Source organism: Lampris incognitus, chromosome 13, assembly GCF_029633865.1.
Source record: "Lampris incognitus isolate fLamInc1 chromosome 13, fLamInc1.hap2, whole genome shotgun sequence".
In the NCBI taxonomy this organism is placed as follows: domain Eukaryota; kingdom Metazoa; phylum Chordata; class Actinopteri; order Lampriformes; family Lampridae; genus Lampris; species Lampris incognitus.
Genome location: NC_079223.1, coordinates 33,105,160 through 33,119,970, shown reverse-complemented (window position 1 = coordinate 33,119,970; position 14,811 = coordinate 33,105,160). Strand labels below are relative to the sequence as shown.

The 14,811-nt window shown below is 40.7% G+C and overlaps 1 protein-coding gene across 2 annotated transcripts in view; it reads right to left on the bottom strand.

The window, feature by feature from the left end:
• sgms1a (sphingomyelin synthase 1a) overlaps positions 1-12,995 on the bottom strand; it is a 32,869-nt gene extending 19,874 nt beyond the window's left edge. The window contains exon 1 of one of the 2 annotated variants that reach the window (XM_056291539.1): positions 12,802-12,995. The gene's annotated coding sequence lies outside the window, so the exon portion shown is untranslated. Of the gene's footprint in view, positions 1-907; positions 1,042-12,801 lie in introns of those variants that run through there. The other variant, XM_056291540.1, reaches the window with a different exon arrangement.
• Between the last annotated feature and the right edge of the window lie 1,816 nt (positions 12,996-14,811).

Here is a 14,811-nt window from a genome sequence, read left to right as displayed (position 1 = left end):
TATATATACATATATGTGTGTGTGTGTGTGTGTGTGTGTGTACACACACATACTGTACACATCACACACAGATATTGGTTGTGGGCATGTCTGCCTTCTCTCAAATACCATGGGACTCGATTGCAATCAGCTTGTGTTGCTCAAAGTGCCAAAAAAAAAAAAAAAAACAACATTAAAAAAAATTCAACAGCAATGTCCCTTTCTAGAAATCATGACATGGTTACTCAAGATAATCCACAGACCTTGTTGTGATCAGTTTCATGTAAGAACTATTTTCTTGGACTGAACTACACCTAAGACTGTATGTGGAAATACATACAAAAAAGTGACACAACACCAACTGCTGTATTCCCTTATGCTATAAATCTTTCCTTACTGATACATCGAGGTTTTGTAGGACTGGGAACTGTAGTGATACTGGTGGCAGAAGGGATGGGCAGCCAGGATGACATGATGAGAAAGAGTTCAGGCTCAACCCACCCTGAGACAATACGTCAAACAGACACAAGCAAACGCACCATCCACAGCCCAGCTTTACACAATCCCTAGCCCACCCGGCCCGACAGCCAGGAGTGGAACCAAATGACTCATTATTCACAATGAGTAAGTGTGCCTTTCAGGGACAAGAGGAGCCAATTCAGACAAGTTATTTGAACTACCACAGGGGCGATACAGAGTAAAATTCCAAACCAAACCCACTCTGCAGACACCAACAAAAGTGTTAAAATATCTGGAAAGATCACTGACCCACGTACAATAAACTGATTTGCAATTCATCCTTAGTTAACTTATAAAACAAAAATCACAAGCTCCACTATTGGTTCTATAGGAAAAAATTTACTCTACTTCCACGAATAGGACATTAAGCTGGAGAGTTGGATAAGAGCATCTGAGCTGCAAAACTTACCCCTTGCAGTTAAGTGTGTGTTATTGCTTAACCTTTCATCTGCTAAAAAATGTGACAGGAAAACTATAGTTCCCACCACGTTTCTCTAACAGTGACCTCTCACCACCTCCTCTCGAAGTTTCTTCAGTTCCCACCTCCTTCTTTACTTTTGTTTCCGTCTTTCTTTCACAGTCCACGGAGTTAATCCCGCCCATTGTGAGCAAACATTTTACAATCATCCGTTCTCTCCATTTCTCACCTCAATCCCTCCCAAGCTCTAAATGTTGTATTTTTATCCCATTTGAAATTAATTCTACATGTACTTTGGAGTCAATTTCAGCACATTCTTTTCATATTCATCTTGTCAAAAGTAAAACAAAAAACACAGTTAAGACTAAATGGCTCTGAAATAGCCTAGTTTGAAGAGCAACCCTGCTGTCATACAAGCCAGGTCATGGCACAAATAGACTAATGCTAAATAAGCTGATAAAACGGTGAGCACAGACATAATGAGGGTCGACACACAGGACACATGTATAGACTGGGCATGCTGAAGCAGAATTCAGCTGGGGACTTGTCTGCTAACCGCCTCGACATGTCAGCTGGGTAGTGCCGTGTCATTCCCAGGTCTTCAGCACAGCAAACAAGGAAGGAAGAGGGAGAAAAAACACTGAAGCATTGTTAAGATTGTTTTAAACATTGGAAAAGCTGCTTTCAAGTGATGAGACTCCAAATCAGGAAAAGACAGGGCTTCACCAAGAGGTAATTTCTTTACTCATTTGCTTAATCCAACTGAATTACTGATATTCGATTAAAGACAAATTTTAAAAATATGTTGCCTTCAATACATAGACAAAAACTCTGACAAGGAAACAGAGACTGCAAAACCAGAGATCAATGTCAGATAGAAAGGCTAAACAAAGATAAAATTCCTCTTATAGTAACCTATTCAAAGCATCCTTTGTTTGACTTTCCTCCTATGTCCTTTGGGTGTTGTCTTTTTCCTTGAACAAAACATTTGAAACAGTAAACTTTTTGAGTAGTAGTATGAGTAGAAATCATTCTCTCACATGTATCACATTACACCTGACTTACAAAACGTTATGGAGGAAAAACAATGCGAAGTAAATAATTACATAATTGGTCTTGCCTGGCATTTGCTGGACTTACTAGGGTTAATAATTAACAATGTGCAGGTAGCATTACTATAGTATGTTGTTTTGGTTAAACCAAGCCAACACCCTTTGCAAAAGAGCAGGTATTGTTACAATCAACCCTCAAGCTAAACTTTCTAAAATACGGTGGTAGACATCCTGTCATGTCTGAGAAATTGTTAATGAGAGAAAATTGATACCAGTATTTGTGTTTAAGGGTAAACAGTGATTCATTAATGATATCTGCCTCCAGTGTAGCCATTTAAAGAGATCATATCATGCATTTAGGGTTTTTCCCTTTCCTTCGGTGTGTTATATAGCTGGGGAGGTGCGTGTAAAACGTCTGCAGTTACAAAGCCTAAAGTCCACGCCAAAGGGAGCTATTCTCTCCAACAAAAAAACTCGCCTGAAACGTCTCATAAGTAGTCCAGTGTTTTCCTTCATTACTTATCTACATCTGTTAGAAATGTAGGTTGTGCTGTTTATGTACTGGATATAACTTCGCTGCTTTGTTATGTTTCTGTAATTAATGAGTAGTAGAAAGGCACCGAGCTAACGGTTAACAACTAACAGCTTTCACGTTTGTGCTTTATTCTTCTGACAGTTGCCGGGGATCAGGACAGTGAAGATTCAGGTGAATACCAAGAATTATACCCGGCCAGTTGCCCGTCTCGTCCTACTTGCTGCTGTACCTGAGACAGCACCAGAAACCACCAGTCCTTCTCAGGGCCAGCAAATTTGACTGCGCAAATTTGGGGGTGACTGTTAGAAAGGTTCCAAATGGGGGTGTGTGTGTAGATCACCATCGGTACCGCCTCCCGTTGTGGGGCGGAACTTTTCTTTAACTTCTACGAGAGCGTCGGACCTGTTTAAGTGACAGACCGAAAGCCAGCGACCTAAGGACTACCATAGAAGTTAAGGGAGAGTCGGATTAAATTTTCTCCCGTCTCATGCAAGACCAGTTGTGTTCGTGTACGTCCAGAGAAATAACCACACACACACACAAACAACTTGTCAATAAACATCTCTGAAGATAATATTTTTGCATTCTTGCCGATGTACCACAGTGGTCACAAACTCCCAACCAGCTAGTTACAGTCCGAGCTATCAATCATCCACGACATTTGGAACCTTTCTAACAAAATCCCTATGTAACACATTTTCATAATCCCCGTGTAGCAGCTAGTTTGGCCCACCCTCAAATAACATTTGGTAGAGCGGATGGGTCACAGATTTTGGTGCAACATCAGGGAGAGTTTGATCAGCGCATATCGCAATGTTGAAGGCGCCGTTTTCTTCTGTGCGAAGGCAAATTCTCTTTGTATGGACTTCCAAAGGAAGATGAAATGAAAAATCAGTTGGTAAATGTCCTTTTTGCCACTATTCCTCAGCAGTAAAACTCCAACCTTTTATGTCCCCGTCATTTCACTGAGGACTGCTTCCTGAACCAGGCACAGTTCAAGGCTGGATTTTCGATTTGTTCACCTTTCCTAAAGAAGAAAGCACCACACAACATTGGGTACAGGTTCTTTTTTCAGGCCAACAACAGCCACATGCCAACGTGACTGTCTGTTCACACTGGATTTTCAGCTAGGCTAGTGCTAAAAGACATGGCTATTTCATCTGTAAAGGGCCGTGTTGAGTGAGAAACGCAAAATGCCAAGTAACATACGTATCACTGAAATGTTGTCTTGTACTGAATTGGACCAAATGGCTTGTGAATAGTTTCAGTGCAAACAATGGACATATACAATGAAGCTAAAGTTATTTAGAGAGCTAACAGCGATTTGCTAAAAACAACACAGCTGTGCACCGAGCAGACTACATGCCTTTATTTCAACCATATCTGCTCAAAATCATGGCGTTATTTTCACAACCACCAAGGATAAATTTCACCATTTCCCAAACATGATTTTACCCCCCCCCTTTTTTTTTCTACCCAATTGTATCCGGCCAACTACCCACTCCTCTGAGCCTTCCCAGTTGCTGCTCCACCCCCTCTGACGATCTGGGGAGGGCTGCAGACTACCACGTGCCTCGGCCGATACATATGGAGTCGCCAGCCACTTCTTTTCACCTGACAGTGAGGTGTTTCGCCAGGGGGGGTGTAGCGCATGGGAGGATCATGCTATTCCCCCCAGTTCCCCCTACCACCTGAAAAGGCGCCCCGACCGATCAGATGCGGCGCTAGTGCAGCGACCAGGACACATACCCACATCCAGCTTCCCACTCGCAGACATGGCCAATTGTGTCTGTAGGGACACCCGACCAAGCCAGAGGCAACACGGGGATTTGAACCAGGATCCCTGTGTTGGCAGGCAATGGAATAGACCTCTACGCTACCCAGACGCCCAAACATGATTTTTTTTCCCCCCAAGTAGTAATAAGTAATCAACTATCATTTTTATAATACTAAAAGCAGTTATGCTCAAGCAAAGATATTCCAAGCCAAAAGCCTGTCAAACTTTGGTCTTCTTAAATGTATGTATAGGTTTTTGTAAAACAATCTACTTGAGTAGTATTATAGGCATTTAATGTACTCCAGCATACAAATAACCCGACGATGTAGGGAGATACTATACAGTCATTTGGCGACAGCAGAATAACATTTTACTCGCTACGTAACCTTTGTTATTTCCCTTACAGCGACGTTTTCCATTTCAGTCCGTATTTTAGCGCATTTCCCACGTGTACACCGATCAACAGGGGCATATATAGGAACATTTTTATATAAGCCATTTTTATATAAGACTAAATCCACCATTATGTCACACAGTAAGCAGGTAATAATTGTAATATTTATCAGACACATCCTGCTGTAATATTTGTTACTGTTCGTGCCGTTTACTGTCATACTCTGGATTGTATTCAGGCTCAGACATGTACTAATGTAATGGGGTTTGAGAAGTCCCCATTTCCAATCAAGAATGACAAATTATGTTATGTTACTAGGTTTATAGTTTGCTTACGGAACCTCCTACACCGTTGTTGTATCGAACTGTTTCCCTGCTGAGTTCTGCCCCCTTGGCAGGTTTCTAGAAACTGGCCAATCAGAAGAAATCAGCAGGCTTTCGGGAGGGGGGCCTTAAAGAGAAAGCTGAAAGTTTGTTTCAGACAGAGGATGAACAGAGGCGCAGCATAAAGGGCCAGTATAAGATAAATAAGGATTTTTTTTTTTAACTGTGAATCATGCAATGCTACTCTAGTGGAGCTCCAGAATAAAAATACCGAGCTGGAATGAGCATGATATGGCTACTTTAACCTTGCAGCTTGTAAAGCTAAAATGAGCAGACTATTAATTTCTCAGAATATAAAGTCCCTTGACTTATGTAGAAAGGCAGAGTTGAATGCACTAACTCGTTACAGTTTACCAGTTAAGCAGAGGGCCTTGACAAGTTAAAGCCACAACCCTGAAGATTTACACATAAACCAATGCCTTTTGATTACCTTCTATCACCGAAATATTTAAGACAATAGCTAATGGCAGCGGACAGATGGTGCTTAGAAATCCATCTGTTTACTGAAGTGACCATTGTGACTCAGTTTCACGTTGAATAAATCACCTTGTATAAATCTCTAAGATTTAGAGTAGTCAAACACCAATGCAGTTACAAATATCCCCCAAGATTTCAGAATATTAAACAAAAGTTACAATCTATGGGATTATAGCTTTAGGATACTTCAATGGTCCAATTTGTATAAAACTGCCATAAGGACAATCTATGAAGAACCACTGCATTCTCCAAATAATTTTTCGTGTCTGTTTACACAAGCTAAATACTACCTACTTCTTGATTCACAGTGGCCAGGAAGACACAGTGTGTCTTTGTTTAACTACTGAGGAGGGATAAATGATTGGCTTCAGTGGATACAGAGGAGCTGAACAAAATGCTTGGAATGTGCAGGTTCTTTGGCAGAGCAGGTTTTTTAGCATTTCAAGTTCTTGATGTTTTGACAGTGGATCAAGGTCTTGGTAATGAGCTTGAGCACTGGAAAATTTCCCTGTGCTGACAAGGGTTTGGTATAGGACTTTGCGATATGACTATATACGTATATATCGTGTCACAATAAAAAAATAAATAAAAAAAGTCTTATCATTTCATATTACGCTCCATCGTTTATTTCGTTGTCTTGTAAATCACACTCTTTATGGTAATATTTTTCATCATTTGGATGGCACTTTGCATTCTTTTGCATGGCATAGATGCAGACAGGAAACTTGCATGAAGGCAACACAAACAAACATGGAGGAGAGTGAGGACAAACATGGAGGAGAGTGAACAGGAAAAGGACTGTGACCAGCTGAGACAAAACGAGGAGCTCGTAGCTAAAAGAGGGGATACTTCTGTCGCATGGACGTGGTTTGGGTATGAAAAGTCTGATACAGACCAGAAAAACATACTTTGCAAAATTATGCCACAGACCGGTCCCCACAACAGACTCAAACACCTCTAATCTAATTCAAAATGTAATAAGAAATGCCTTTCCATATTTTCATTTTGTATAAACTATTTGTTCATTGAATTTACAGAAAACGTACTATATTGTGATATGTATATTTATCTGGATATGAAATGGCCTATATCAGGAAATTTGATTTTGGTCATATTACACAGCTATAGTTTAGTGTCCAGGACTGATTCCAACTTTGAACATTTCTGATAGCTAAGTTTTCATTGAGGAATGCGAGGTTCACAGTCACTAATCAAACCCTGAAGGTACAGTTTGTCTCATTGCAAAACAAGTGAAATATTGTTAGCATCAAAAAGTCTATAAAAAGGTTTTCATCAACTGCCAGGACCTGCTGACCTCATGTCTTCATCACTGGTAACATTGTGTGTCAACTCGACTTTAGCTTTGCTAAAGTAAACAGCAACAGTGCAAACTGCAATTACTGAATCAAGATAATTTCATGAAAGGGAGCAAGCACCTCCACAACAGAAAAGCGTTTCCTACAGCATGATTTAAACCTGAAAGAAGGCACAATTCTGTACGTTTACATGACACTTAAAAAAATCGAATTATTGCGTTAGTCCAACTAAAACCGGACTTTTAAAATGCATGTAAACATGTTAGCTCGACTGAAATCGAAGTTGTAATAGTCGGACTAACACACCCAGATAATGCGATTGGAAGTCGATTTACTTCTGCATGTATACACCTTAGCCGGACGCGAATTCACGAATCCTACTATGGCCACGCCAAAACCCGCCCTACTCTGTCTGTGATTGGCTAACCCCACCCTAACCTTAACCAACCTAACCAACGGAAGCAACGAGTATTAGCCAATCAGAGGCATCAGGTCTTGGCGTGGCCATAGTAGAATTCGTAAATTCGCTAGCCGGACTGGAGCTGGTCGAGGCGATCTGCGCACGCGCTAACATTCCGCGCGCCAAGTCTGACCCGGAAGTCCAACAGCATAAACAGAAGAAGAGGGGGACACAAGAAGAGGAAGCCAGTAACTGCAAACATGGCGAAAACATCGAGAGCTCATTTTTGGATGGAGTATATGCTTACTCAGTTGAAAGAGCTGAACATTTTAAAATACATGGACGGGAGGAAGACAAGAAATGGCGACTTATTCAAAAAAGTAGCCGAGCAGATGGTCGACAAACAAGCTGAAAGAGTGCATATCGCCACCTATCGTAGCGGAGCCCACATGACTCCCTCAGTAAATCGATTTCCCTCCCGCGCACGTATACTGGGACCAAAGTCAGTAGTCGGACTAACGAATCGAGCTATAACCATAGCTCGACTAAACTGTGCATGTAAACGTGTCAATACCAGTCCCAGTTATCATAATGACCAGGCTCAACTAACGTTAGTACCACTATCTCGGAAACAACACACACAAACGGCAGACGTCAAACTTCGTGGAATAAAAATTATATTGTACATTTCTCACTTGATATGAATCCATATAGTAATATGACTCCTCCTATAGTTCCTCCCCTGAGAGTTCCTGGTAGAGACACTCTATTCACCATTACCACCAAAGCGTGGTTGAGCATGGAGACAGAAAAATAAACATAAATTGTGTTTTTCTTCCAGGACACCTTAAATCTCATGTCACCATTTTCAATCAACTGGGCCTGGTCTTTTCCGCCATCAACTTCAATGACACCTACTTTCCTCATTTCTTGAATGTCCTTCATCTACATTGGAAAAAATTATTATTTACAACTGCCATTTACAGAGCATTTATAAGTGATTATATGGCATATTCTATGCTAGTAAAATTCGAAATAAAATTCTACAGAATGATCGTATATTGGTGCAGTAACTTGAGTGTAATAAGGTCAGATGACCCCTCAGACATTTTGGTTTCTTCCTCATTTAGTTTGATATGAACCAGATCTCAGGATTAAATCTTAACCAGATTCGAAAAGCAGAACCAAAATTAAAACAGATGAAATCCAAAAGATACCCAACCCTCATGTTGAGTCCCACATTGCTGAGGGAGAGTTGTCTTGGATTATGGGCAAGGCATTCATATTTGCAACATTAAATTCATTTAAGACAGAGGGCTAATCATTGAGAACTGCTTATAATTATAATGAAGTGCTGTTCATGACAGATAGCAGGGTTGCCAAAAAGGGATAGAAACTTTTACAGCACTACTTAATCTGTGATACGCCCATGACTGACGACAACGGCGCAACAACCTATGAAATCATTATGCAGTGCTGATTAGATATTTGGACTGATTTACTGACATTGAAATGGAATGTCACACCTAATTTTGAGCAGGCACATGTTAAACGTGATTTAAAAATAAACAAATTAATTGATAAAAAAGGTACATAAAACCAGGTCACCAGCCTGTTGACCTTGCATTACATTGCGGCATGAAAAAGCGGTTTTAAAGACAGTTTTGACAAGAACATGAATACCAAAATAAACACTTCTTGAATTTATTGGTTGTTGCACAATGCAGACATTATCCTTGTCGTTATCACAGAGCAATATCACAAGGCTATGAGGTTGCAATTAAAAAAAGAGTAAGGTGTCCATATTGACTAGAGGTAAATGATGAGACAGACCGTACACTGTGGTTTCATCCGCTAGAACACTTGGGAGAGCAGGGAGCTTAATAGCAAAAACATCAGTGTGCTGGCAGGTGCTATCCGCTAATGAGAAAACCACCTGAAGCCTTATGAGTCACTGATTAGCATGTCATGACTGCAAAAACCCATAGGAGCAAAGTCACAACAAATGCCCTGCTGTACATAGAGCAGAAACATCCCAATGAACAGGTAGTCAATGAGACAGAGGTGCATGAAGCAAAACAGAGAGAACTTAGCGCATTATGTTTCAAACTGCATTTTTGCAATTCATTCTATACGCAACCGCCCATCATGCAAATAGTAATGACAATGCAACATAACCAAACTTTCTTGTAAAGCTTCACACATTTTAAAGTGAACTGTGTGAGACTCACCAATATCACTATGGTTTCACTTCTTTCACTCATTTAAGTGGCAATTCAATAACTTCATGAGACTTGAGAGGGGGACTTTCACATTCACACTTTGTAGTCTCAATAATTTCCAATGTGTAGCTGAGTTCAGAACATCAATATTGACTCAACAGCCAAGCCCAGACCAAAGCCATTCTCCCTAGTCTAAACATAGCATTGTGTGAGATTTCATCAAAATGTAGGCAAATATGTTCGTTAAAAAAAAAACATGAGATGGTCTACAGCCTCCCTGTTTTGCAAAGATGCATTTAGCTACTCAATACAGCATCTACTTAAAAGAGGAGGGTCAGTTAGAGCTACTCTGAACAAAGGCAGGCACGGGGATTCCCACTTTAGGTGAAAAAGAGAGGAACAAAAATAAAGTACAAAAAGAATAGATTCAATCTGAAGAGGAAACCGGTATAATACGACTATTTCTCTTTTTCTCAAGCCTAATCACGGTTGCTTTCTCTTACATAATATGTGGGATAATCTCTTGGACAACCCTGAACACACTTGTTCTTGTCTAATTGTGCAATATAAGATGACAACAAGTGAACTAATTTGAGAGTTATTTCATTCAAGTACATATATATATATATATATATATATATGGAAAAAAAAACAGCCAGGTAATTTAGGGTGACATTTGGGCTAAACATCAAGCCCGTCTATTTCTGAAATACAAAAAGTAGGCTAAATTATTGGGCTGGCAGCCTAAATTAACAAAAAGCAGTTGCAGACCACAGCAAATTGGGGCATCATGTGAGTGGAAAGAGAATTTCATATGTTTTTAACAACGGGAGAAAGTAAAGACCAAAGCAGTTCCATCATATTCTGCCCAAGGCAAACATCAAATATGCTAATTCTAGGAATCAATGGCTATTTTCTGGGAAGTGTGTGTAGCAGCACACGCTTATAAAACAAACAAATGCAATTTTAAAAGGGCCATGTGATTTTTACAAGCACAGTTTAGGTATACAAGTACATTGTAAATAGCATTTGAATATTTTCTAATAGGAAATTGATATCAATATCCCTGCATGCACTAAAAATGTCTCGCTCCAAACTTGATTTGATTTTGAAGCCTCAACAGAGGCTGAAAGCTGCATTTTTCATGACTGCATGAGCCTTTTACAGCCAAAATGATCATTCACCTCTTGAGGCAAAATTACTCTAACAGTGAACGGCTATTTTAGCTTGAGAAATGTAAGATCAGTTTAGATGCAGCTAAAATCTAAACATAGTTTAGTCTGTCTGCTAGTCGGTCTCCAAAAGTAGAACACGACTGTAGAATAGGCTATGTCAATTTAGTCCAATATTATAAGCTAAGACTAAAAATTAAGATTTTACAGAGGACTAAAATGATTCAAATCAATAGAAGTGAGAGTTCTAATTATAAAGGAAGGATGTTCCATTATTTGGATGCCACAATAAAATGCATTAGACCATGTAAAACTGCTTGAGTAAATTCAGAAGTGTCAAATTTGGAGCATCATATTAGATGTCACCTATATGCTGTCCTCAAATTCTCATACCTTCAATCACAGTATTTACTGTAGCTGTATAATGTGAGGATAATGCAGCTGATAGGGCCTGCCACACCAACCCTCCAGCAATTATAGTTTTTGTTTTTACAGTCATTTGTCTTATTGAGAAGGTTCTTGTTACATTACTGCAAACTTTTCCCTTCAAGAGTAAGTTAATACTCCCAACCAGTGTGCGAACATGTGTTTGGTTGGCCAACAGCTGGGATAGTCCAAGGCTGGATCACAGCTATGCCTACAGCAAACTCATTGTTTCTACAAGCACAAAACACACTGACTTGCCTTGTCAGATGAGCCCGTTGGCTTGTTCATAGTCTGACATGCTTGGCATTGGCAATGAGGCTTGCTCTGCAAACTAGATTGGAACTGCTGACAACAACAAAAAAAAAAAACAACTATTCAGTGGCATTAACATTTCTGCCCCCTTGCCTCTGCACTGTACGTCAATGCAAGTTACATCCTCAACACCTCCCATCCTCATAGTGTATCTGAATCATTGTCAGTGCTTGGGATTGCTGACTGCCTGTGTGTCTACCTGCCTCTCGTTGTGTCAGTGTCCAAGCTGTCAGCCTACCAAACACATTGTCACACACTGGTTGGGAGCATTAACTTAATCTTGAGGGATGGAAAAAAAATCCATGTCACTGTTCAGTAATATAAAAGTAGTTCCACCGATCAAGAAAATGAATCAAAGACGATCATACGTCAAAATATAATAGCACTGAATCATAGCTCGGTAAACCGGCTGATGATGAACCAATGAATGAACGAATCATAGTTTCCAGTGCAGTCTCGGCATGTCTTTCTGACTGAATGGCCCAAGTTTTCTTTAGCCACGGGTAGGTAATAAAAATTATATCTAAAAATCTGATGACTGCTCACTTACTAAAGAGCGAGGAACTGATTAAAAGCAAGACTTGACGAATGTAGCAGTTAGGTGTGGGTCAAGCTCGCCGTCCTGTACCTTCCACCCTGATGTATGAAAGCATCGAGAAAAATCGGCCTCCAACTCCAAACTGGGTGAACAGGAAGACAGAGGAGGGAGCGAAGCCAGCGTTGTGTAAATATTTACAGAAGGGGAGACGAGATGGGAACCGCCGATCATGTCGCTGATTCACTGCGGACAGGAGCACACCTGTGAGACCATCTTAATGTGGCACAACACAAAATCGAAAACCACACATTCCTACGTGAAAATTGGAAGAAGGGGGAAAAAAGGCATTTTCATTCACATTACGGGATCGGGAAACGTCTGCACGGTGCGGATTAAAAGATTAAAGTCTACTCGGCTAAAAATAGACGAACAGGCAGCCGTCTTAAAGCGCATTTCTAGCTAGCCTGCTAATATTTACAGCGGGATGTAGGGAAACGTTTAACACCGAGGTGGAGTCTCGCTGGGTGCGACGCCACATAACATTTATAAGCAAATAAAAACTGACATTTTTTTTTATTGTCGACCCCAAATTCAATAGTTGGCGAGACGATTTTTCGTCGCCAGTAACAAGAACAAGAGTCTGCGGCGTCGGTGCTCGCCAGGTCGGCTCGGGATTGAGGATCGTGGTAGCTCGTCAACAAACAAAATGATAAAACGCAAGGCTAACGAGTAGTAAGGCAACAAGAAGAAGAAGAAGAAAAAGAAGAAGAAGGATAGAAACTTAGAGACGATCACACGGCGGTTTTTCTAACCCGGGTGACGATAAGCTAAACATGTACACAAAAACCTTTCGAGACGTACTTTGTGTAGTTGGTACTTACCCGGGTAACACGACATTACATCGCGGCGACTTGTAGCTCTCGCAGAAACTGACCGTGTCGGCGATCAAAGCCAGAGGGGGAATATGCGTGTTCTCCTTTGCCTGAATGTGGATGGGATTCAAAGTTTAGCCTCCAAAATAGGCTTCACCGTCGTAATGTAGCTGCACATCAGATGTGTCTGGTGTTTTCATTGCCAGGCGGTTTGCGACTTATCTGTAAGGGAAGGGAGGAGGAGGATGGTCGGGTTGGGGGGGGGGCAGTCCCCAGCATTCCCAGCGTCACGGTTACGCAGAAACTGCACCGCTACTCGTCAGAAGCCATCTACTGGCAGCGGACGGTAGTGCCTGCACATAGATATCACAAACTTCTCTTTATTGACGCCCCCCCCACACACACACGCACGCACACACTCACACAATATGATCAACATAATAGTATTAAAAACTGACGAAATCTGTCATTTGAAATGCTCACATTACATCACTGGCAATGTCATTGCCCTCCTCGATGCTGCAACATCAATTTTAAACATCGGTACCAAGGAGCGAGGTGGAACTCGGGCATTGTCTTTTTTTACACGGGCATCGTCATTGTCGGGCGAGGTTGACGCTGCAGAGAATGGCTGGGGAGAAACTCTATGGAAATGCCTCGGCGGAGCGCTCGTCTGTATTATGTGAGGAAAAAAAGTTGAAAATAGTTAACCTTTTGAGGAGACGGCCTGTTAAACCGCAACGGACAACCAGCGAGTGACAAGGGGCCTGGGACATCTGTCAAACAAGAAAGTCACAAAAAACACACACACAAAAAAGATGGAGAAGCTAATTTTGCCAAGGAAATTACGCAATTCCTCACACTCCAGCAGCAGCCCATGTTGCGGTGCTTATACGACCGCTGATCTAGCATCACGCTTTTCTTGGCACTTTGCTTGTGGAAAATGTCACAGTCAATTTAATGCCAAAATGAGGCTGAATCCAATTGTAGCCTGTGCTATTTGGCACTTTTTTGTGGGACATGAAACCTGATATATATAAATATGTCAGTTACATTAACATATCTGGAGAACGGAACCATTGTTTGTTTAGGAACACAATTCTGATCGTTGCTTCTGTCACCCCGTGGTCAAAACAGCCGCCTCTAAATTTGGAGTGCACCCGTATTTTAATCTTTATGGTAAACCGAATTCGCTACAATACATTGAACCGGCTCAGAGTGAGCTAACGTGCAGGGTTAGCGAGTTTATTCTGTCATTTTTCTCACGTTCCAAAGACAACTGTTGCTGTTGAAATCTTAATTGTACCCGAGCACACCACATATAATACAATTTATCAAATTGCTTTGGATTTAGCGAAATTAGCATGAGGAGGATACACATATGGCTACGTCCGGTTTTCAAAATAAGGTGTTAATACAAAGTTTAAACAAAATACATATGCGGTAATAAGATTAATTTGATATTCACTGGAAGTATAACACAGGTTACCTGTGTCCCTTATAAATTTAAAAATCCCACTAAAATTTGAGATAAATTACTTTATTATTTGATATTGGAATGCTGGAAAAACATTAAATTAATAATTCCTGACAGCGACGTTAGAGCTTAGGAAAACTGAAAACATACACATTCAGATTCAGATTCAGACAACTTTCTTTATCCCAGAAGAGCAATCCAGTTACCACAGTCCACCCAGGCATACACAAACTCACAGACAAGCGACAATCATCACCATGTCAGACATGTGCACCATACAGACTTTTTTTTTATTTATTTGTGCACCATACAGACTGAAAAATCAATCGTTTTTACTGTATCAATTTAGGGAGTTTCCAAAGTAAAAGTACCACATTTATACATTGAACCGGTTTTCTTTTTGAAACATGGGGTGCTGTAAAAACACACCGTTCCGCAATTCCTGACAAGAAATGATAGATTTGAATTCAGGACAACTAGTGATGTAGACTACTTGCACCAATACTATGGACTACTTTTCCTGTGTAGGTTTTGAGTAATCC